This window comes from Schistocerca cancellata, chromosome 1 (genome assembly GCF_023864275.1).
Source record: "Schistocerca cancellata isolate TAMUIC-IGC-003103 chromosome 1, iqSchCanc2.1, whole genome shotgun sequence".
NCBI lineage: Eukaryota > Metazoa > Arthropoda > Insecta > Orthoptera > Acrididae > Schistocerca > Schistocerca cancellata.
Genome location: NC_064626.1, coordinates 1,116,092,866 through 1,116,119,068, shown reverse-complemented (window position 1 = coordinate 1,116,119,068; position 26,203 = coordinate 1,116,092,866). Strand labels below are relative to the sequence as shown.

The 26,203-nt window shown below is 43.5% G+C and overlaps 1 protein-coding gene across 1 annotated transcript in view; it reads left to right on the top strand.

The window, feature by feature from the left end:
- The window catches only part of LOC126132440 (lutropin-choriogonadotropic hormone receptor), a gene marked incomplete at its 3' end in the record, with an annotated part of 796,081 nt that overhangs the window by 343,873 nt on the left and 426,005 nt on the right, over window positions 1-26,203 (top strand). The window lies entirely within an intron of this gene.

Sequence of the window (26,203 nt, the reverse complement as noted above, 5' to 3'; positions counted from 1 at the left end):
ATAATTGCCCTGCTGCGTGTCCCCCATAACGCAGTAACACTGCCCCCACTGGAGTGCGTACGTGGCACAGTGCATTTTTCCAGCAGCCGTTTGCATGGATGACGACGTCTCCCTAGAGGACCGTCGACCTGGTGAGACAAGAAACGTGATTCACCAGACAAGGCCATGGGTTTCCATTGATCCACAGGTCGAACTCGGTGATCCCGTGCCCGCTGTAAAAGTAGACTGCTGGCCATTAAAATTGCTACACCAAGAAGAAATGCAGATGATAAACGGGTATTCATTGGACAAATATATTATACTAGAAGTGGCATGTGATTACATTTTCACACCATTTGGGTGCATAGATCCTGAGAAATCAGTACCCAGAACAACCACCTCTAACAGTAATAACGGCCTTGATACGCCTGGGCATTGAGTCAAACAGAGCTTGGATGAAACTTCCTGGCAGATTAAAACTGTGTGCCCGACCGAGACTCAAACTCGGGATCTTTGCCTTTCGCGGGCAAATGCTCTGCCAACTGAACTACCGAAGCACGACTCACGCCCGGTACTCACTCACTTCTGCCAGTACCTCGTCTCCTACCTTCCAAACTTTACAGAAGCTCTCCTGCGAACCAGCGCACACTCCGTTGTAGAGTGAAAATCTCATTCTTGAAACATCCCCCAGGCTGTGGCTAAGCCATGTCTCCGCAATATCCTTTCTTTCAGGAGTGCTAGTTCTGCTTGGTTCGCAGGAGAGCTTCTGTAAAGTTTGGAAGGTAAGAGACGAGGTACTGGCAGAAGTAAAGCTGTGAGTACCGGGCCTGAGTCGTGCTTCGGTAGCTCAGTTGGCAGAGCACTTGCCCGCGAAAGGCAAAGGTCCCGAGTTCGAGTCTCGGTCGGGCACACAGATTTAATCTGCCAGGAAGTTTCATATCAGCGCACGCTCCGCTGCAGAGTGAAAATCTCATTCTAGAGCTTGGATGGCGTGAACAGGTACAGCTGCCCATGCAGCTTCAACACGATACCACCAGTTCATCGAGAGTAGTGACTGGCGTATTGTGACGAGCCAGTTGCTCGGCCACCATTGACCACACGTTTTCAATCGGTGAGAGGTCTGGAGAATGTGCTGGTGTGCTGGCCAGGGCAGCAGTCGAACATTTTCTGTATCCAGAAAGGCCAGTACACGACCTGCAACATGCGGTCGTGCATTATCATGCAGAAATGTAGGATTTCGCAGGGATCGAATTAAGGGTAGAGCCACGGGTCGTAACACATGTGAAATGTAACGTCCACTGTTCAAAGTGCCGTCAATGCGAACAAGAGGTGACCGAGACGTGTAACCAATGGCACCCCATACCATCACGCCGGGTGATACGCCAGTATGGCGATGACGAATACACGTTTCCAATGTGCGTTCACCGCGATGTGGCCAAACACGGATGCGATCATAATGATGCTGTAAATAGAACCTGTATTCATCCGAAAAAATGACGTTTTGCCATTCGTGCACCCAGGTTTGTCGTTGAGCACAACATCGCATGCGCTCCTGTCTGTGATGCAGCCATGGTCTCCGAGCTGATAGTCCATGCTACTGCAAACGTCGTCGAACTGTTCGTGCACATCGTTGTTGTCTTGCAAACGTCCCCATCTGTTGACTCAGGGATCGAGACGTGGCTGCACGATCCGTTACAGCCATGCGGATAAGATGCCTGTCATCTGGACTGCTAGTCATACCAGGCCGTTGGGATCCAGCACGACGTTCCGTATTACCCTCCTGAACCCACCGATCCCATATTCTACTAACAGTCATTGGATCTCGACCAACGGGAGCAGCTATGTCGCGATACGATAAACCTCAATCGCGATAGGCTACAATCCGACCTTTATCAAAGTCGGAAACGTGATGGTACGCATTTCTCCTCCTTACACGAAGCATCACAACAACGTTTCACCAGGCAACGCCGGTCAACTGCTGTTTGTGTATGAGAAATCGGTTGGAAACCTTCCTCATGTCAGCCCGTTGTAGGTGTCGCCTCCGTCGCCAACATTGTGTGCATGCTCTGAAAAGCTAATCATTTGCATATCACAGCATCTTCTTCTTGTCGGTTAAATTTCGCGTCTGTAGCACGTCATCTTCGTCGTGTAGCAGTTTTAATGGCCAGTAGTGTAATTGACGATGTCGACATGGAAAGACGTAGAAGTCGTCTGTTGTTGAGTACCGTGTTCAACTATGTTCTTTTAACGGCGTGCTCTGAATTACTTGTGCCTGCACAAGCACTGTAGCCCGTCGTCCAATCCGCCACTGTTCTCTTCCTTTCCCGCTTTAGAGAGCGGTCAAGCAACTGCGACGGTACCTAACGGTTACTGCTGAATAGTTGCTCTTCTAAACAGCATCACATACGAGCAAATCAGTTGCGTCTTTACCGGTGGTACTTTAGGTAGTTCGGCTATGCACGGCTGTGTTTAAAAAGAAAAGCTCGATGTAGTCATAGGGTCGAGCTGCGAATGTCTGCTTTTATACCCTACGGCTTATTCACTGTAAATAATAACCTGTAGCTGGGATCCTGCAGTCAAATACGCTGTGCATTGGCTAGAAGTTCGAGTTAATAAAATACAGAGAAATATAAAATAAAAGGTAAACAATAACTGAATAACAAAGTTTCTATTCTAATGCCTGTAATTGATCAATACGACGGAGAACTATGCTGAATAATGTTTATTCAAGAAAGTACATCCCAAATAAACGGAAAGTGGTCCTACGATATTCATTTAAAATACAGACAGAAACTATCCTTAACAAACGCAGTAAAGCTACGTTGAGAGCGATACGAGAATGGTAACAATATCCCTAAACTAAACTCAAATCAAGGACATGCGAAACTATGTCCATTTCGTAATCACAATAATGAAATATTCAACAGCTCAAGACAGTTGAGCACAATGGATTCTCATTCGGGCGCACAACTGTTCAAACCCGCATCTGATCATCCAGATTTAGGGTTTCTGTGATTTCCCTAAATTGCTCCAGGTAAATGCCGGGATGGTTTCTCTGAAAGAGCACAGCCGATTTCCTCCCCCATCCTTTACACAGTCCCAGCTTGTGCTCCGTCTCTAATGACCTCGATGTTGATGGGACGCTTAACTCAAGCATCCTTCCTTCCTTCAAGACAGTTCAGAGTTCAACGTGATGATTCACAAATTAACACACACAATACAAAGAATAGTAACTCATACTCCGCCTATCCCCAGTTCCTTGACACAAGCGGAATAAGTTAGAGTCCTACACTGGAACATATTCAGATTCTCGAAATGTAAAGTCCCTTGAGAATTAAAGTATTGTAGCGGCTGTTCATCACCCAGAATCAATCACCTATACTACTGAATAACACACGTTGCCTCAGACAGATCTGCCTTCTTCCAGAAATCGACATAAGGTGTCCAGAATCGCTGCCTTGAGCTCTTCATCCGAAAATTCCCTTCTCCACCTGACTCTCACAGCGCTCCACTATTGTCAGCTCTTCCATTGGCTGAAGGCTATTGCCACCAAAAAAACATTGTTCTTACGTCCTACGGACATCATTTGTCTCAACCTTGACCACTTCTGGACCAAACAAACATATTACAACAATATTTAAATAAATAAATGTCATAAACATTCGGTTATACTCAAATCATTTATATTAAAATATGTACTAGCTAGATCACAAATAAATAAGCAAGCATTCTTGCGCAAGTGTGGTCACAACAAAAGAGATCATATTGTCATTAAATATTTCCCAGACAATTATTTATTCCTTCTTGACAGAACAGTCATTTGATTCTCTTTTCAACTGTGGTGACCACTAACACATGCGATTGACCACTTTTAAATCAGTACTGTTTTTTAATAGCAGTTGCAATCAACATTTATACTGAAACGCCAAAGAAACTGGTATAGCCATACGTATTCAAATACATAGATATGTAAACAAGCAGAATACGGCGCTGTGGTCGGCAACGCCTATATAACACAACAAGTGTCTGACGCAGTTGTTAAATCTGTTACTGCTGCTAAAATGGCAGGTTTCGAAGATTCAAGTGAGTCTAAAAGTGGTATTATAGTCGGCGAACGAGCGATGGGACACAGTATCACCGTGGTAACGGTAAAGTGGAGATTTTCCCGTACGACCGTTTCACGAGTGCACCGTGAATATCAGGAACTCGGTAAAACATCAAACTTCCGACATCGCTGCGGCCGGAAAAAGATCCTACAAGAACAGGACCAACAATGACTGAAGAGAATCGTTCAACGTGACAGAGGAGCAACCCTTCCGGAAATTGCTGCAGATTTCAATGCTGGGCCAGCAACAAGTATCAGTGTGCGAACCATTCAACGAAACATCATCGATATAGGCTTTCGGAGTCAAAGGCCCACTCATGTACCCTTGATGACTGCAACACAAAGCTTTACGCCTCGCCTGGTCCCGTCAACACCGACACTGGGCTGTTGATGACTGTAAATGTGTTGCCTGGTCAGACGAGTGTCGTTTCAGATTGTATCGAGCGGATGGACGTGTACGGGTATGGAGACAACCTCGTGAATCCATGGACCCTGCATGTCAGCAGGGAACTGTTCAAGCTGGTGGAGGCTCTGTAATGGTGTGGTGAGTGTGCAGCTGGAGTGGTATGGGATCCCTGATACACCTAGATACGACTGTGACAGGTGACATGTACGTAAACATCCTGTCTGATTACCTACAACCATTGATGTCCATTGTGCATTCCGATGGACTTGGGCAATTCCAGCAGGACATTGCGACACGCCACATGTCCAGAATTGCTACGTAGTACCTCCAGGAACGCTCTTCTGAGTTTAAACATTTCCAAGGGCCACCAGACTCCCCAGCCATGAACATTATTGAGCATATCTGGGATGCCTGCAACGTGCTTTTCAGAAGAATTCTCCACCCCCTCGTACTCCTACGGATTTACGGACAGCTGTACAGCATTCGTGGTGTTAATTCCCTCCAGCACTATTTCAGACATTAGTCAAGTCCATGCCATTACTTGTTGCGGCACTTCTGCGATATAAGGCAGGTGTACCAGTTTCTTTGGGTCTTCAGTCTAAATAAAGTTACTGTCAAAATTGTAAACTGTAGAATGAAGGCTTTCACGACCGGGTGACATGGCTGTTGATATACTTTCCGGAATGTGAGGTCGTGGTCCAAGAACTTTTCTGCTCCTTACGTTTCGTCCAGGACTGCGCTGGACTTCCTCAGAGGCGCTGCTCCGCTGAGTCTTGCCGACTCGCTGTGTATCGCTGAAAGACTCAGCGGAGCAGCGCCTCTGAGGAAGTCCAGCGCAGTCCTGGACGAAACGTAAGGAGCAGAAAAGTTCTTGGACCACGACCTCACATCCTGGAAAGTATATCAACAGCCAAAATTGTAAACTGTTCATTAAACAACTACAAAAATATAACAAAATATGAGGTATTGATACTATGTCCATTTGCTGGATAAATGTGGAGAAAACAATGCGTAATAAAAACGATGTAAAACATGTAATTAACCAAGAAGTAAAGTAAATACAGATACTAAGCTTTCAGAGATGATTGCTATTGTGCGGTGCTAATATCTGAGATGTCTTTTGTTGAAATCGCATGAAGCGATTAAAAGTTGGCCGGCCGTTGTGGCGGAGCGGTTCTAGGCGCTTCAGTCCGGAACCGCGCTGCTACTACGGTCACAGGTTCGAATCCTGCCTCGGGCATGGATGTGTGTGATGTCCTTAGGTTAGTTAGGATTAAGTAGTTCGAAGTCTAGGGAACTGATGACCTCAGATGTTAAGTCCCATAGTGCTTCGAGCCATGTGAACCATTTTATTAAAAGTTATTAATTCATAGGGAAAATATTTACTCACTGTGAAATATTAACTTCTGTAGTTTTAAAGGTACTGAAATTATTGTTGTGTCACTGGATGCGTTTTATTTTTCTGGGATTGCCAATATACTCAAATTTGCATTAATATCTGATGTAAGTTATTGTCGAATCTCGAAGAGCTGTACCTTAGTCATCTTTCTGATTGTCAGGCTGTAAGGGGTCAGGCAAATCCAACACCTTCCATGAAAACCCTGACATGATAGCAAATCCGACAGTATGTCACATAGTTCCGAACAAATCCTGACACTAAATTAACCAAAGTAATACAATCAACGAGTGAGCAAATGGAATACCACAGACTAACACAAGAATGCCTAAATGCATGTCATACCTTCCCACCGTGAAACAGACGCAGTTCTGAGGGGAGAAACGAGAACAGAAGCCGAGAGCAGAATCGTGTAGGCTAGGAGGCCCTACGATAAGGGACGGACACCCACGTCGCCACCCGACCGCCAAAACCAACCCCCAGCCCATGTTAAAAGATAGAGCCCTCCAGAAGAACAGTATAGATCTTACGATAACACTAAAAGTTTTAGCGTGAGACTTTTTCACGTCTCTGTGACGTAGCAAACATTAAAAACATTGCCCCACCACGAAAAGTGTAATGTTTCTAATTTGGGTGGACAGAATTTTTGTATGTGGAGCTTAAAGTTAACATTGAGACGCTGATTGGTCAGTTGAAAACACAGCCAGATACTTTTTTTTAAAACCAACTTCGGTAAATTGTAGTAAGGAGAAGTTAGGAGGGAGTTGCTTCCGAGACGGCGAGCTGTGTGGAGCTGCGCCGCCTGCCGCCCCCTGACACTGCCTAAACACCGTCAAGGTAATGAACGCACGCAATGCCGCATTTTTGAGCGCATAAGGCTTCACTCAGAACTGCAGAAGTCTCATCTGTTACATCCCCTTTTTACGTAATACTAGTGTCGATCGTCAATTAAAGCTCATGGTATTCACATTTGCCACTTGAAGTTAAAATCTGAAACGCGATGATTTTTCTGTTATATAATCATTGAGAAGCCACATCAGCCACTGTAATTTACGACAAGTTAAATAAGTGATTAAAGATAATTGAGGGTCACTGTAGACCATTTTGATGGTTTTCTCTTTTATGAAACTTAACTTAAATCTAGATTATAGATGTGATATGGCATAGGTCATCCTTCGATCCATTGTAGAACTTGGAAACCCATCAGGGAATATTCGTTTACATTATTGTTCAACGCAGTTGGTTTTTATCATCCTGTATTAAAATATTTCGACGTTATTTTACCAGCAAACTAAAAATAGGAAAGCCTTGAACCCCTTTCACTAAATTTAGTTAATATTAAGATTCTTTTACAGGGAGTGCAGTGGAGCTGACGCTGAAATCATTAAGTATTTGATTATATCATCGCTAGTCTCACTGAACTCTTCTGAACTCTACATGTAATGTGTGGTCTGGCGTCTCCTTACCAGCAACAGGTCCCAGGTTCAAACTAGTCAATTCCCTAAAAAACACGCTCAGAGCGTCGTTGCGCGAAAGTGGTAGGGAGACACGACTTAGAACAAACAGACACCACGCAGGACATCACACACATCCATGCCCGAGGCAGGATTCGAATCTGCGACCGTAGCAGTCGCGCGGTCCCGGACTGAAGTGTCTAGAACCGCTCGGTCACCGCGGCAGGCTCTAATGTTGATTATATAAGTTTTCAATGACTACTTTTTTCAATTAGTATCATTCATGCGGTAGTGGTTCCAGGTTCCTCTCATAGCAAACTCATTACACACGTATTTTTGCTCTGTACATTGCTGATGATAAAAAGGGGACATTTACGTAACAAATGTTAATACCTCAAGAAAAGTCTTCTCCAAGTTCCAGATAAGCCAGAAATTGCTTCATTACTCTCTTCGAAACAGGTAAATGAATAACCACATAAGGGCTGCTATAGTGCTGAACACAGTATTATTATTATTATTATTATTATTATTATTATTATTATTATTATTATTATTATGAGTGGCTTTGGTCAGACACAAACTATTAACAGCCTGAAGTCTTCCAATTTCTGCCAGTTGAGAAGTAAGGAGTGCATCAATCAAGTGACTTACGAACAGTAAGACTAGTGCACACATTTTAATTTAGTTGATTTTAAATGGGATTGCAGTGTGCAGGTCAAGCATGCGCCGTAATGGAGAGGGATAATGCAGGGGAAGTATGTTTTGTAACAGTTGTCTAGGCTCACAGTGGATAGCTAGCTTTCTTATCTGAGAAGGAGGCGGAGTTGCAGGTAGCACTTGCAATGCACCACGAATTCCTTCTTCATTCATTCTAACACCCCCTTCCCCCCCCCACCCACCCACCCACCCTCTACACACACACACACAAACACACACACAAACACAAACACAAACACAAACACACACACACACACACAGACACACACACACAGACACACACACACAGACACACACACACAGACACACACACAGACACACACACACAGACACACACACAGACACACACACAGACACACACACAGACACACACACAGACACACACACAGACACACACACAGACACACACACAGACACACACACAGACACACACACAGACACACACACACACACACACACACACACACACACAAACTAAATATCATTCATCTCTATTTTTTAAAAAATAAAAATGTTGAAAGAAATGTCTTTCATTCTACAGTTTAGTTAGGTACTAAAGTTGGTGATAATGTGGGGGAGGAGTGGGGACAACAGGAGGCAGGGGGTAGTGGGGGGGGGGGGGGGGAGGGCAGGGCGGGGGTCCTAATAAGTGTCTGACTGCTCTCAGGTGTGATGGTCTAAGAAAGGTTGGAAACCACTGTTCTAGGGGTTGTGCTGCCACCGTACCTACTGAGCTGAAGTCGTTCATATGCAAAGAATAAAAACAGTAGGTATATGGTTAGAGTTACAACATTGTGCAGCAGTAAAACTAGACACAAGACTGCATTTGTATCGTACGTGTTCAATGTTACCAGGCCAGGTAGGGTACATAAGGGGTGTGAACAGCGTTAGACGTTGAATGATCACTGTCAAGAACACGGAGGTGCCACACACACTTGTAACACGGCGTTAGCAGCACCTGACAGAATTTGAAAGCGGTCTCTTTTGGTCTACACTTGTCCAGATTGGAGGATTGTGCATATCCAGATTTATGCATATCCAGATTTCTTGGGTATTCAGATACGGCAGTGGCCCAATGTTGAGTAGCATTGAGAATATTAAGGCAGCATACTCGTCGTCAAGATTCCAGTCAAACACGTTTGACCACTACAAAGGAGGATCGCTGTATAGTGCACCAAACACATCGGAACCCCTTCGCGTCTGTGTCTCCCATCCGATGTGTCATCCTGCATCGTTGGTCGGATACTAGTTGCAAGTGGAGTAGGGCATTACCGTTCCGTACACAGGCTGCTGTTAATACCACGACACAAAAGGCTCCGTTTGAACTGTTGCTGTGATCAAGAAGCATGGACTGTGTTCAGTGATGAGCCGCTGTTCTGCAGTACCCCGGATGACCAAGGTCGGCTAGTATGGCGGCGAGCAGAAAAGGAATGCCATCCAATGTTTTGGAGGGGTACAGCGGAGTTACTCTCGGCGTCATGGTGTGTGGAGTCATCGGGTACCACTTCAGGTCACGACTCGTAGTGGTTGAAGGAATTCTACGTCACGGACATCCTGCGTCCCCATGTGTTACCTCTCGTGCGACAGTATCGTAGTGCCATTTTTCAACAAGACAATGTTCGTCCACACATGACACTTGTCTCTATGAATTGTCTTCGCGATGTTTAGGTAGCCCCGTGGGCAGCAAGATCCACGTATCTGTACTGGACAGAACATGTGTGGGCCGACCGGAGTGGCCGAGCGGTTCTAGTCGCTACAGTCTGGAACCGCGCGACCGCTACGGTTGCAGGTTCGAATCCTGCCTCGGGCGTGGATGTGTGTGATGTCCGTAGGTTAGTTATGTTCAAGTATTTCTAAGTTCTAGGGGACTGATGACCACAGAAGTTAAGTCGTGCTCAGAGCCATTTGAACTATTTTTGAACATGTGTGGGACGTCAATTCCATCCTATTTCCAGTATCAGGAATGTTACGGACCAGTTACAACAGTTGTGAGCTATCTTGCTTGAGGAGATGATACCACTTTAGGACATCCTTCCCAATCGAATCACATCATGCATAAAGGCTTGAGGCGGGTGCAGTATCATCTTAGTCAGTGGGTTTTCATACGACCACGTTGTTTGTAAATTTGATTCAGTTTTGTAGTCACTGAAAAGAAAACACAGACTGTCTCAAAACATGTAGTTCCAGTTCGATTCCTCCTCTCCTTTTGTGTTCCTCACTTTGTCAGGCAGTGTGTGTCTGTCTGTGTAGATATATTCGTTCTAGTACTGGTCCACTTGTAGATCTGGATTGGCAATGTACATTAGTAATACTAGTGCATTTGTAGTACGGGGGTAGCCATAAAGTTTTATCAACTTGACGTTGGTGTTAGTCCTTCTCTACAAGTTCATCGTCGAGTAAGACACTCTTTTCTGAACAACAGGTGATTTGTCGGAGACCTTGGTTGCAGAAGTCAGTATTTAGGCTGTACAGGAAATGATTGTACCTCTAAAATCCTCTAGTATTCATTCTGTAAATGCCTGTTATGCAATTTTCTCTTCATCCGAGAAAACAAGATGACGTCACTTACTGCCTTTTCAGGGTAATACGGGGGAAGGGGAGTCAGGAGAATTCCGTGGTGTGCTCCTGTGATTAGTTGCCCCTTTCGAGCACGATCTGTTAGCACCACACCGTGGCAATTCCGAAAACCATGCAGCGTAACCTTGCACGAAGATGGTTATGTCTTCTTCTTTTTCGATAGTAGTTGCTTTCCTCCTTCGATACTGTACCACAACATTCGTTCATTGTGATTAGGCAACTGAGGAAATCATCTGGGTTTGTGTGACAAAGATGCAAATTTCTGCCGCTTCCTCGGATCGGTGAATGACGAGCAATCCACTAGCGATTCCGTAGCGCTGCATGCTTGGCGTAGCAGCCAGCGTGGGCCATGTTGATGGTGTCTCTCCTGGAGTATTGGTGATTCTCAAAGTTTTGCTGTCCCTGTAATCGCAATGGACTAATTTAGGATCGCCCTACAGAATTGACACGTAAAATTCCGGTTTTAAAAATGATTTTTTTCATAACGGGAAACAAACCGACTCTTTCCATTGATACTGGGCATCGCCAGAAATACGTGGCAGGTAGTATCTGTTTGCGTTAGCTCCAGCTACGCACTGCGGAAACGAAACTGTAAATACCTGCCGATACACCAGAGAAAATACGCCTGACGACTGGTAGGAGAGATACTCTGTATAAGGAACGAACGAAAAGTTTCCTCTCGAGGGCATACAATCCATAATCGACAAGCCAATCGCACAAAATCGCCATGAGCATTGAGGCAATCATTCCACCGATGCACCATGCTGAAGATACCCGTCTGATAAACCACCGTGTCCTGCTGCGTGAAGAAGCACATCCTGCTGCACGTCTTCGTCCCACAGGAGTGGTCGACCTTCCAAGGCGTTTTAAAAGGAATCGAAGGAGTGGTAATCGCATATGGAGGGTTCAGGACTATAGAGCGGCTGCTCGAGTGTCTCTTACATGATTTAGCAACTTCTGCGTTACGACATTTGCGATATGGGAACGTGCGTTATCATGAAGCAGCAGCACCCCTTGTCGCGCACCGTTCTACAACGGTGGTTTCCGACAGACATTCTTGTTTCTCCGATGGATATCTACCGGTGTTTGTTCATTGGCAGCCAAGAAAAAAATGGTAATAACGTCGCCACAGCACACATTTCCGCATTTACGCACGCGCGTCGCAAAGAAATTAATGCCACACTAATCCCTTTGCCTACATGTCGGTTCTTATACACCCGCATCGTAGTCGCGCTATACCGCTACGTTGCATATACGCTGCAACAACGTCCTCAAACGGAGACTTGTTCATCGTCACCTTATACATTTACATACTTACAGGAGTTGTTTGACAAGTACGGGAATATACTGTAATGACCATTCTGTCCTAGAATGGAATTGTTCTCACGATTGTATTCGAACCTAGGCATTGCACTGACTGCCGGCCGCTGTGGCCGAGCGGTTCTAGGCGCTTCAGTCTGGAACCACGCTGCTGCTACGGTCGCAGGTTCGAATCCTGCCTCGGGCATGGATGTGTGTGATGTCCTTAGGTTGATTAGGTTTAAGTAGTTCTAAGTCTAGGGGACTGATGACCTCAGATGTTAAGTCCCATAGTGCTTTGAGCCATTTGAATCATTGCACTCACTACTGTCATACCAGCTGAACCATCTGACAGGAAGTCTCATTACAACGTACTCTTACGCTATTGTTCTGCAGTTTCTAAACAATCTGTAATTCGAGGTAGAATAAGGCATTTGTGAGTTCTCGCTGCTAATGAGTTTAACATATTGTATAATTGATTAATGGCATCCTGTAGCTGGTAAACGATTGATATTCATTTCTCTGGTTTCTTTATATTTTGTGGAATTCCTTAGAAGGCAGGTGAAATAGGAAGAAGAGAGTCTGATAAGAATAGCTGTCTTGATGTAAATCTTCGAATATTAAATCGAAATGCATTTTAAGTGGGCGCCATAACGAGCTGAAATACATTAGAATTAATTATGACAGTAAAACCCTCGCAGGGAGGTCGGCTGTCGTTCCTATCGTGATAGGAGAAATGGAACTTCGGCGACCTCATTAAGACGCAAGGAAATACGGCAGAAGGCGCTATCCTCTCAGAAGTCATGCGCGCTTCTTCGTAAGGCCGTCAGCATTACTCGTTATGGATTTGTGCTGTCTAGTTTAATTCCCCACAAGTTTGAAACGTATTATCCTGATATATCAACCCCTGCTATATGGTTTTAGTATTAAATGTATGACTTTTCTTCTATGGGAATATTCTTTACGCATGCCGAACTCTGTGCTCTAAATTAATCCGAAAATCTGGATATTAAGTAATTTAATGAAAGGTAATGATACTGATTTAAGAAACTATACTATAACATGTAGCGTTTAACTCACTTCATATAACACCCTGAACGTTTAAAAAAAAAATTATTTTGGGTATTCCAATGGTCATCGTGTTCTAGGGGCAGCGTCATTGGCTTGTAATCAAAACATTGTGGGTCAATGCTTGGATCAAACATGGTAGTCGGATGCTTTTAGAGACCCCCTGCCACAGGGGAGAGGATCGTCGAATCGGGCGTGTTTATGTCGGATCGGCTGACGACATTTCACCATCCATCCTACCTTTCTGATCTGGTTCGAGCCTCATTCACGTGTCTGTGAAGAGTTCGATTTGTGAGACTCCTGTAGAGACAGAAGATCTGGTGGCAGCAGTTGTGGACGCTGCAAGACAGATTGCAGAGACGCCAGGTGTGACAGTGCGTATGTGCCACAATATTATTCGAAGGCCGGCCGGGGTGGCCGAGCGTTTCTAGGCGCATCAGTCTGGACCCGTGCGACAGCTACGTTCGCAGGTTCGAATCCTGCCTCGGGCATGGATGTGTGTGATGTCCTTAGGTTAGTTAGGTTTAAGTAGTTCTAAGTTCTAGGGGACTGATGACCTCAGATGTTAAGTCCCGTAGTGCTCAGAGCCATTTGAACCATTTATTCGTAGGTACAATGTGTGCACCAAACTTGGTGGTCGCCACATCAAATCTTACTTTTAGTGGATCAGCATGCTAACCCACCTTTGGAAAGGACAAAAATGGTTTAACTGTAAAGAACAGTATTTGAGAGAACTGATTAAGTTTCCTTTTTGTTTCCTTATCTATCACTGGAATTGTAAAACAAGTGATGTACTGGGACACGCCTAATAAATTACTTGTAAAGGTGGTCGCGTTACCAACATGTTTTCAAATCGTTGTAGCACCGAGAAGGCGCGTTTCCGAACATGGGTTCCAGTTTAAAATGTTATCTACTCAATCCCTCCTACAAGTCCTAGAAGTTTGTAACGGGGAACACTCTGTGTATCTGTTTTAAGAGACCATCTGAGCAGCCACCCTAGATTGTTGCGGATGATGCTGTCATTTAACATCTAATTAAGTCATCAGAAATCAAAAGCAACTGCAAAATATCTGTATGGTGCGAAAAGTGGCAGTTGACTCTAAAGAATGAAAAGTGTGAGGCGAGCCACATGGGCACTAAAACAAATCGTTCTTTCCGGTTACGCGATAAATCACATAAATATAATGGTTGTCAATTCAACTAAATTACAATCACTAACAACTTAAATTGGCACGATCACCAAAGACTGCATTTTATCGGCAGAACACTTAGAAGACACAACACGTCTAGTGAAGACACTGCGTACTCTATGCTTGTCCATTCTCTGCTGAAGTACTGCTGTGCGGTATGGGATCCATACCTGATAGAATTGACGGAAAATACAGAAAAAGTTCAAAGAAGGGTAACCCGTTTTTTATTTTCGTGAAGTAGGGGAGAATGTCTCACGGATGTGATGCGCGTGTTGGGGTGGCAATCATTAAAACAAAGCGGTTTTCGTTACGACGAGATCTTTCCACGAAATTCAACTCACCAACTATTTCCTCTGAATGAGAAACTACTGTGTTGATGACAACCTACATAGGGAGAAATGAACATTGTAATAAAATTAGAGAAACTAGAGACTGCACGGAAAGATTTAAGTGTTCGTTTCCCGCGCGTTGTCCAATGGGTTCAATGAACCCACTGCCAGGAAATTAAGTATGAATTGCAGCGCTGTATTGTCGATGTATATGTAGAAATTTCAACTTCCCAGCTTTACCAAAGATTGGGAGACTCAGCTGATCATGATGGGTGGTAGCAGGGACAAGGAATCATGTGAAAGTGTTTTAAATTCCCTATCATTGATATTGTTAGCAATAAAAACTGTACCTCTGGCTTAATAAGAATTGAAAAATGTTTCAGGACGCCGTTTTCAAATTATTAAAATTATTTCTTCTCTGCTTTTAGCATTAAATGACTGTTGGAAAAATTATGTAATTTTTGTCATTACTGGCGTCGCTACAATAATGAGCGTACACAGAAATGGCTAGGGCAACATTTAATTGTTACGTACTGCATCATATACAGGAGAGGTACTCGCTACTCACAAAAACACGTACTACAATTACTGATATATATATTATATAAAATAATTGTATCAGTTACAAACCGTGAACAATTAACGTCCTTCAGCGAGCACAGCAGAATCGATAAGAGAATTAAACAAAACAGTCATTCTTCCTCTACAAAACAACACAGATAATAATGTTTATAATTTTGATAGCGCAGATAACGCTTCTCGATTGTTAAGTCTTTGCAATGTACTTCTCCTATTTTTATCGGAGGCAATGCTATAGCTGACGCTCGAACAACTCCGGGAAGATGAAAGCAAAGTGGTATTACCAGCGGATAAGGGAAATGCTACCGTCGTCCTCCAGAAGGCAGATATGACTGTAACGTGCAACAACTTCTAGATGACACGGCGTACAGACCGGTAGAAAGGGACCCCGAAGGTGGGTAAGAAGACCAGGGCTCGTCTAAAGGAAACCGGCCTTCCTGAGAAGATCGTTAAGCAGTAAGGGTAAAATGACCAGTACTACCCGACTTGATCGCTCGCCTAAGGTGCACAACCAAGGCGTTCCTCTACGCCCAGTAGACAGTAGCACTTGCGCAGCCAGATGCCTTATCGCTCAACACCTTAAGAAGATTCTCTCGCCATATGTGGGGAAGTGTGCCCGTCACATCTGCAACACAGAGGATGTCCTGCAACTCCTCAGGAAGTTACAAATTACGGACTCTGACATCATGGTCAGTTTCAACGTGGTTTCCCTGTTCACCGTGTACCACTGAACGATTCACTTGAGCTGGTTGGAGAAAAGTTTCTACGGTGCTCTTTTGGACTTATTCAGATACATATTGACCTCGCCGTACTTCCCTTATGGGGTCAACTCTGCGAGCAAACGGAAGGTGTAGCAATGGGCAGCCCTCTCTCATCGGTGGTGGCCAGTCTCTTTGTGGAGAGATTTGAAGAGGAGGCGCTTACATCGGCCCCAGATTAACCGAAATGCTTTTTCGGATACATGGATGACCCCTTTGTTATATGGCCCCACGTCAGGGAAAATCTCGATGTGTTCTTGGACCAACTAAACTAATGCCACCCAACATTCAATTCACCATGGAACTGGAGAAGGATGGACTACTCCCATTCTTAGATGCACTAGTCAAGTGAAAGGCAGGTGGTACCTTCAGTACCGCAAACCCACTCACACCGACCTGTACCCACAAGCCAGTAGTTGCCACCATTCGACACAGAAAAATGGTGTACTCAGATCTCTGGTTCACCGAGCACGAACTTTGTAAGATCCTGATACTTTGGTGACGGAGACAGAACACCTACACAATGTGTTCCTCAAAAATGGGTACTCTTCTCGATTACGGGTCTGCTAGAGATGTGAAGGATGACCTGGGTGTACAGAATCCGGGCGTTTACCACATACCATGTGAATGTGGCACGGCATATATCGGCCAGACGACTAGGACCGTTGACGTCAGGTGCAAACAACACTAAAGGCACACCAGAATGAGACAGGTAACTAAGTCAGCGACTTCCGAGTGTTGTTTATAATTCAATCATTCTGTGAACTATAATAATGCCAAGATTTTAACACAACATCGAGATACTGGGACAACGTAATCGAAGAATCTATTGAGATTAAGGCTACGGAGAATTTCATTAACCGTGACACCGGTTTCCAACTGAGCCTTGCCTGCAACCCAGCACTCGATCTTCTGAAGACGCGCCGGTGGCAATATCGAGACCCAGGGGACATAAGTATGAAGATGGAGTTAGAGAGAAGAGCGCAGACATGTAACGAAGGAAGCACGTGAAATTATACTTTAGAAAATTGATCCAATACCTTAGTATGCTCTACGGAGTCTCGAGAGGCAATCTGAACACCAGCGGCCTGACAATAACACTGCAGCCGCTCATGGCGGACACGGACATCGAAGGAAACACCTGACACGGCACGCAACTGTAAAAGAACGTCCTAGATCACAGGAGGACTTAAATGACAACAGTCGGAACATAACATGTGTAACACGACTTGGACGTCTTTCAGAACTCTATACAGCCAGATTGACAACGGATAATAACCCTAAAGTACGCGCACAGCATTCGTAACAGCCACGGCTACAAGAAAACACTGCAGTCGCTGCTATTGGTCGGCGCATATTGGTCTGCATGACGCGGTGAGAACCGCAGACGGAGCGCCTAGCACAACATAGGCATAAAAAATATCGGACTCTTTCCACACTGGAATCAGTAACAGACACCACGTGAAGAATACTGCAAGTTATGCAGTTGAAATATCGTACAGGAAAGACGCGAATAACCGGCGGAAACCCAATATTGAAGTATCGTGCTAGGAAGACGCGAGTAACAGTCAGAAACCCGATTGCTGGACATGACAACGCCTCGTCGGGAAAGCCTGAAGAATTACAGAATTCAAGAAGTTTGGTCGAGAATAATAATGCTCTCCGTGAGTACAAGAAAAAGATTCCTCTGATTTTCTACCTATAGCACAGAAAAGGAAGTTCTTTACATAATACATCTGTGAATCCATTGTCCTTTCTTTACCCACAGGGTATATTTTAAATGTCACTTAGAAAAAGAAAATAAAGCGTTCCACGAATTCGAAAATAAAAAGTCGATCTGGCAGAACATCCTAAAAAGTTTGATCTTAGATTAAAGCAGTAAACGGATCGAAGTCATCTGACGAGACGCTGTGACCATTACGGCATCGATGAGGAGGACGACATAGAGGAGGCCCAAGCACTAAACATCCTTTTTCGAAACTGTTTCATTCAGGAAGATTGCACTCCGATTCCTCCTTTAAATAGTTGCACGGATGTCAAAATGCCGTTTTCACGGGAGCATACAGCCGAAAAGTTCTGACGAAATTAGGAAAGGCTGTCAAGACGATGCGGCGAGGTAACTTTCCAAAAGGTTGTTTTGCTCCTTGACAACGATACAACTCATTCTGCACAGAAAGGTATCTAGTTTTACCTCACCCTCATATAGTCCTGACATGACGTCCAGCGACTTCTCCTTCCCTCGGTCGAAGAAACCCGTGCCAGGCATTTCCAGAGTGGTTTTTGAGATGCAATTTTTCCTCAACAACCCAAATAAAGATTTCGACAAATTTGGTCTCCGACAAATAATCTATCGTTGAGAAGAATGTGTTGGACTGTTTTTTTCCGAGGCGACAAAACTTTATGAGTAGCAATAACAGATGTTTTGGAATGTGGCGCAAAAGTAGTCGTCAAGCAATCCAAGACGTAGAGCATGGAATAATATTTTGATCTTCAACGTATTTTCACACCCCTAGAACACATAGCCTATCTGACAGTACGTTTTCTTTAAATTCATGTTTCAACTTTTTTCATTCTCCAGTCGTACGTTAAGCGTATACATTTAAAGGACGTTCGTTAATATTTACAAGCTGTTCCTGAAGAAATACGTTTACAGATTACCATACTAGCAGTTCGACATATCCAGCTTCCCACGTAGATGCACACATTCCTCTCTTCACATATCAACCAGTTGATATGACAGAAATACCATCTTCAAAGCAGTAAAAAGGTTGAAGAGCTCCGAGTACTTATTGGAAAAATTTCATGTCCTCGAACTCACAAACAGCTCTCCTCATCTACCGAAACAACTGCACTTTTATTGATAATAATTTCGTCTGTGGCTACTTCTATATTCCGCAGGCCACCTTACGGTTTATGATGGAGCGTACATTGTACACCATTGCCAAGTCCCCTCCCCTTCCGCTTTCCTGTTCCACTCGCAGATGTTTCACGGGAAGAACGACTTTCGGTAAGCCTCTGTGTAAACGCGAATGTCTCCAGTTTTGCCTTCGTGGTCTTTTCACGAGATATTCAACGGAGAAAGCAATATATTGGTTGGCTCTTCTACGAACGTTACTTTAACAAGTAACTACACCGTGAGGCAGAACGCCTCCCTTGCAGCGTCTGGCACTGGTGTTGGTTGAATACCTCAGAGACGCTTTCGCGCTTACTTAATGAACCTGTAACTAAATGCACTGCGTTTCTTTGATCTTCTCTGTCAGTCTGATTTGGTATGAATTTTCCTTCACTCAAACACAAAAAAGTAGTAACTCAACACTTAAAAAAGCATCTTGGAATAAGAACAGCCACTCACTTTGAATACTGTTCATGCTATATTTTGCTCATATATGTAACAGAATCCACCCGAATGTCGTTTGTGCCAGGTAGAGTTTCAATGACGCTTTCTTCGGCCCGGATCATCGTCTCACTGAGATTGCATTACGAAAATCAGCCGCTAATTCATCGCAGACAACATCGCAGGGAACCGTTCTTGGACTTTTGCAAAAACTGCAAATAAAATAAAGTGTCCCTCGGAGATTTTTATCTCGCCATAATCAATGCGAGACAAACCTTTTAACATCTTCCTTTTTTTCATTAAATTAAAATCTATATTTAATGTCACAGGTCATAATGGTATTTCTTCATCCGTCTCGATAATGAATATAGAATTTTTCCCCATAATCAACTAGTTGATGAACAAAGCACAGAAGCCGTGGCGTATTCATTGTATTTAGATAGACCATTGCAAATTAGTAGCAGATTTAAGTAAACCTTGAAACAGTACCATGCATTGCTCTGCACCTATCGTTAGATGTATTCCATGGAACTCAAAGCCCTCTCAGTTATTAACAAACGTCCTCGGACAAGCATCCACCTTTTACTGGGTTATGCATTCTCATCCACCTTTTGTTGTAATTTAATTGTAAATCCAGGAGAATAGCAGAATTTTTAGGATACAGGCATCCTGTAGGAGGTGGACGATAATGTACATAAGGCTCAGGGGACACTAAAATACATATGAGAAGATACAGTAAGCAACTTAACAGGTCCATGGCTTGATTAATAGCAAATAAGAGAAACTAGAGATTTATAACAAACATGCCACAAAAATTTTGCATGTTATTCTCTTAGAGAACAGCATCACCGGTGAATTTAATCCTCGCACGTGGGTGGTAGACGGTGAGAATGTCAATGCTATCGGGGACAAGTAGATGTTATTGCGAGGCACAAACAGTACTGTGAAAAGTTACATTCTGTAATTAAAACAGTGTAGATAATGAAGCAGTTGAGCAACCTGCATTGGAACCTACAATTTTACGCAACGAAACAGAGAAAGCAGTTCAACTTCTGGAAAATTATAAATCTCTTGATCTAGATTATGTACCTGGGGATATCATCAAAGAAAAGGGCCACAAAGCTTTTGATGTGCTGCTTTCATTGTGGACAAAAATGTGGAAACTGAAGTGGCCAGAAGACTGGTTGAAGTCTGTATTGATCCCCTTACACAAGACAAGGTCTATCAGGAGCTGCTCCATCTAACGATCTATTGCTCTCACATCTCATGCAAGCAAAATTTTATTCTACATCTCGAACCAGCGTTTGAATCCGTAGATTCATCCTCACATATCCACATAACAAGCAGATTTTGTTGAAGAAAAAGGTCCTCAATGTACGACAAATAACTGAGAAATGGAGAGAGCTCTGTGTTTCTGTTTTCATCTACTTCGTTGTCTATATCAGAGCCTTTGACAGTGTTGTCTGGGAAAAGTTGTGACATTGCTTGCAGAGTTACCACACTTGACAGCGCTGATCAGAAGTCTATACAATAATCATCTCGCAGATGTGAAGACAAGTGCTGTCACGTCCGATTTTTTTAGTGTATCAAAAGGTGTCAGACAAGGTTGTGTGCCATCCCCTCAACTGAATAACATCTGTGGTGGCAGCACTATTAACAACCTACGATTTCCTAATGAGACGGTGCTTTTAGCCAGCAGTGAAGATGAACTTGCTGAACTACTAACAAAAGCAAAGAATGTTAGTGTTTTATGGGGATTACACATAGATCTCAGCAAGGCCAAATTCACAATAATTAATCGAGGAGCGCAGGTCTGACTCACAGGTCGATTGAAGGAACTGGAGGTCATGCATTCTTTCATCTATCTTGGTTCAACCATCTGCGACATGGGAAGCTGTGGATATAAGATAAGAAGACGAACCGCACTAGGGTGACTAGCTTTGAAGAAGCTCTCCAAGATCTGGTAGAACAGAGCGACAACGAACAACATAAAGGTCCAGCTCGTTGAAATATGCGTGTTTTCGGTCTTCTTTCATGGTTGGACGTTTAATGCCAGAGACCAGCAGCGTGTTGATGCATTTTAGCTATGGTGTGGCGCAGGATGTTGCGCATAACATGAACCGAAAGAAGAACAAATGTGTCCATTATTGAGCAACTCAGCATCTCCAGGCGCTTTTCGCCTTGTGTCAACCAAAATATTCTCCAGTCGTTGGCCTTATAGAGAGAAGAGATGGAGAAAATGTAGAGAAAATAATCGAGGAAGGGAAACTCGAGGAAAAGAGACCAAGGCTAAGAGCAGCGATCAGATGGACAAACTATCTCACGGAGATCTCCGGTCTGCATCTTCAGCAGACTAAGTGAAACTGGTAACCGTTCAGGATGGAGACGCTTGGCTCATGGGGTCACGGTGTTCGGTAATGCACAAAATGACTCGTGATGATGATTCGCTAAAAAGAAAACATTTTATCCGTTTTATGTAACGGAGGAACAAAGCAAAGAGTTGTATACACAAGACACGGATAAAATGAAGTATAGATCTAAATTAAAGCTAGCCATTGTCAAACAACGTCTTCATCGAACAGCTTGAAGTATTTAATTCCCCAAACAAGTGCCATACGTAGTCTGCATCTGAAAATATCAAGGCGTTCGGCATGAGTACCACTAACTAAATTATCACTCAACAGAATTAATGTAGTAAGGAATCATTACCAGACTACATCAGCCAACTGAAAGCTTAAAACATTTTCTTAGAGTGAAGATGGATGTCAGCAGCCTCACGGCTCACAGGCCGTAAAAGATAAAGGTTGAAGACCTCCACAGGCAGTAAAAAAAGGGACAGAAGAAAGGAGAAGAGCCACGGGTCACGGCAGCCATTACCCCGCACAGTAAAAGAAACGCCATAAGAAACAACCACTGAGCACAAAAGGCCACAGGACGAGAACACACCATGGACAGACAGTGTACAGTAATTCGTTGTTGGCATGAAAGCGTATACACATTCAAGGTTAAAGATAAAATTTGTCACGCAAGAATGGCTGCTAAAGCAGAAGAATAAATTCACTACCACGCAATGAATGGCTTGCATATTTCATGTTTTAAGAACATAGTGACAAGACGTAGAATTAAATCTATTTGTTTTGTGTCATCAGTCTGGTTTGATGCTCTTCTCTACCATCCCACCCTAATGTGGGTGTGTTCATTTGTAGGTTGTAACTCTGACCCTGCTTTTCTACCCTTACTGCTCCTCTCAACACCAAGGTAATCATTTCTGAACTCCATTCGATATGTCTGCCATACATTTCATTCTCATGGGCAGATTGTCAAAAAGTTCCATAGCTAGGTATTTCACTCCTTTCTTTGCCAAAGTCAGAATCACAAATGGGCTTTGCATATAATTTTTCCTTCCAGTACTGTGTATGTGAAAATCTCGGCTATCCCCAAACTGCAAGATAAACGACAGCGCCTAATACATCCACACACTAGAAAAACTTTGTCCACACTTCAGAAATATTTTCAGTCAGTTTCATTTCTTGCTACAAACTTGTGCGTCATGAGAAGGACTTTTTGGTTGTTTGCTCTGCAATCTATGACTGGGAGGCCTTTTCGAGAATTTCGGTCTCATCCTGTTGTTGTTACTCATTCAGCACCACACAGGAGGCACATGTGACTTAGGGTATATCAAGGACGCGAGTAACTTTTCCCCCCTTGTGTAATGTGTAGATAATTTAGCATAATACTTTGAACATTTGATTTTGTACTTGTCTTTTGCTTGTCATTTCTTACGCTGTATACTCTTAAAATTATGTATTTGATTCAAGCTCTGTATCATCACACAATAAATAAATAAATAAAATGTCTTGCTAATGGACGTACCGTCCTCTCTTATAAATTTCATTTCTGTGACGTCCACACTGTCTTTGCAGAGACAGGCAGTAGCATCACTTCTATGTTCGAAGACATTTTGGTTCAATAAAGTATCCTACACATTTTTAGTTGCCAGAATTCAATAAATCTCGGAAGTGGGGATTAAACTTGCTAGTTTTCTACGTCATCAAACCGTTTTCAAAATACTTAGATACTTATTAAGCGTAATACTCCTTTACCATTATATGTTACCGATACTTGTTTTTGTAGTGGGAGATGCTTCAACTATTGGGGTCATTAGTCGATGCATATAAATTTTTAGAGCACTGCAGTGTATTTTTCATCATTTTTCAGGAGCGTTTGGAATCCACTCGCTTAAGATTTAACAGGGTCTGTGAAGAGATGTCTCCCTTGAGCTCTAAATAAGTCTCAAAGCAGCGATATACCGTCTATGAAATATTCCGGGAGAAAGTAAAGTAGTGGCAGAGAGATTGCAAAAACAAAAATAAATAAATTCAATACGATATTTCAGGATTCTAGTACAATGTTCATTTCGTATCTCTAACTTTTCGAAGAAATGGGTTTTTAATTTTCTTCTTCTTGTTTTATAAATGTGGAATGTCCGACGCCGGTAGCTGAGTGGTAAAAAAAAAAAAAAAAAAAGTGGTCAGCGCGCCAGACTATCAATCGTAAGGGCCCGGGTTCGATTCCCGGATGGGTCGGAGATTTTTCTCCGCTCAGGGACTGAGTGTTGTGTTGTCCTAATCATCATCGTTTCATCCCCATCGACCCGCAAGTCGCCGAAGTGGCGTCAAATGGAAATACTTGCACCAGGCGGGCGGTCTACCCGACGGGAGGCCCTCCTCACACGCCATTATTATAAATGTGAAATAATGTGTGGGCTAGATCTCTATATACTTCAATACCATTGCCCACCATTAGCTGTTCTATGAAATTTGGAGAATGGAGAATGATTGGTAAACTACTGCTAAAAAGAGTAATTGGGAAATGAATGCGGAACACATCCATCGTACTAAAATTTTGATTATTTTTTAATAAAAACTTCCTAAAAAGATACAGGCCAATTTCGCTGTTAATTGAAAGAATTAGAATTCGACTAGTGATGCTACTGTGGTAATGAGGAACCAGAAACCCAGCTTCGAAAGTGATGTATAATTATTGTACCATGCTTAGTTATTTAATATATTTTCTAAAATGACAATTGATTTCAGAAGCTTTGTCCTTCTTGGACACGCCAGAAACAACCTGTTGTAAAGATGGCGTGAGGAGCTTCCCCCCTCCTCCCTCCCCCTCCCTACCATCAGATTTGCTTCTATTGTTGCTAGGTCAAGTTTTTTGCTCTCCACCAACCTCCGAAAGCAGGTACGCCCTCTCTCGTCACTACCCCTGCAAAAAGGAAGAAGAGTGCAGTGTCTTATGAATCTGTAGTTACGCTGGCCCGGGGATACAGTGGAGAGGAATTCTTACGTCACTCGTCTAGAGCCGAATCTATATAAGAAGAACAGCCTCAGTTCGCCTTGCGCCTGTCACATGCGTTCCACGGACGTGGTTTAATCACTGAAGACTCACGAAGAAAGAAAATGTTTTGAAACATCACCTTGAAAAATTATGAATGACTCACCCACCCACCCATCCACACGGGCGCGCACACATAAACACAACACACACACATTTTTGTTTACATATCTGTTTATAATTTTACCGAAATTCGTAATTTATTAGTTGAAAACAGTACGGTTCCCGATCAGATAGAATATTAATTCTAGAGTGCCCTTGTACCAATTTCTGCATAGACTTCTTCTTCTTCTTCTTCTTCTTCTTCTTCTCCCGTTACTCGAGGTCGGCTTTTCTGATCATGCAGTGCCATCTGTCCTGCTGGTAGGCATGTATTCACTTATGCTCGGCTTTTCCAGATCGCCTTGTATGTTCGCCAGTTGGCCGGCTCGAGGGCTTCCTCTCCCTATCTGTAGCCATGGAAAGGCAGTTTTCCACGACAAGCTCATGAAGTCCACGTATTATGTGACCATACCTCCTCAACCTGAGAGTTTACGATTTACGGGAGCGGCTTTGAAACCCAATGGGCACTTTATCTTTCAATATTAGTAACAGGTGCATATCAGTTGACCTGGTTTCCTTTTCGTAAGCCTTTTTTGATGCCTAGACTCCACTGCCATGCGATAGCAGTGGTCTTACAGTCGTTTAATAAATTTTGCCTTGCACAGAACGCCTGAAAACATACTCCACTTGTTGCACTCAGATGTTATTCTATGAGTTATGTCTACTTATATTGACCCGTCCTCTTCTCCATTCCTCAAGGTTCTCCGGATTTGCCTGAAGTTATCAGATACAATAGCTACGCCTTAGCATACAGATTTCAATGTTGGTTTCTGCATCTTTATCATTATCTACAACATTAAACAACGAGGAACTTACCCGGCTTTCCTAATGGACACCTACATTACCATCAAAGCTCTATGATACGCCACAAGAGCTGTTTACCCAATTTTAGAAAAAATTGGAAATTTGTGGTAAGTTGCTATGGGACCAAACTGCTAAGGTCATCGGTCCCTAGGCTTACACACTATTTAATTTAACCTAAGCTAACTTACGCTACCTCCGAGGGAGGACTCGAACCTCCGACGGGGGAAGCAGCGCGAACCGTACAAGGCGTCCAGACCGAGCGTCACCCAATTTTAGACATTGAAACTTCCTGGCAGATTAAAGCTGTGTGCCGAACTGGGAGTCGAAAGTAGGAGATGAGGTAGTGGCGGAAGTAAAGCTAGAGGGCAACTCATGAGTTGCGCTCAGATAGGTTACTCGTTAGAGTAATTTCCCGCCACGTTCGAGCCCTAGTCGGCCACACAGTTTTAATCTGGCAGGAAGTTTCATTGTTACACCTGTTTCTACTAAGTCGTATACGGTACTCAGGAACATGATGTGAACGTAGAACTTATCACAATATTGTGCTTCGCACGCTGTCAAAGGCCTTTTCTAGATTTAAAAAGACCAACCAAAGGTTTACTTGTTTCTCGAGATTTTGCTCCTCACCAGTCTTGTTGCATGAATAGCAGCCATGGTTCTCTTTCCTGCTGTAAACAAAAACATTTTCTGTTAATGAGTTAAGGTG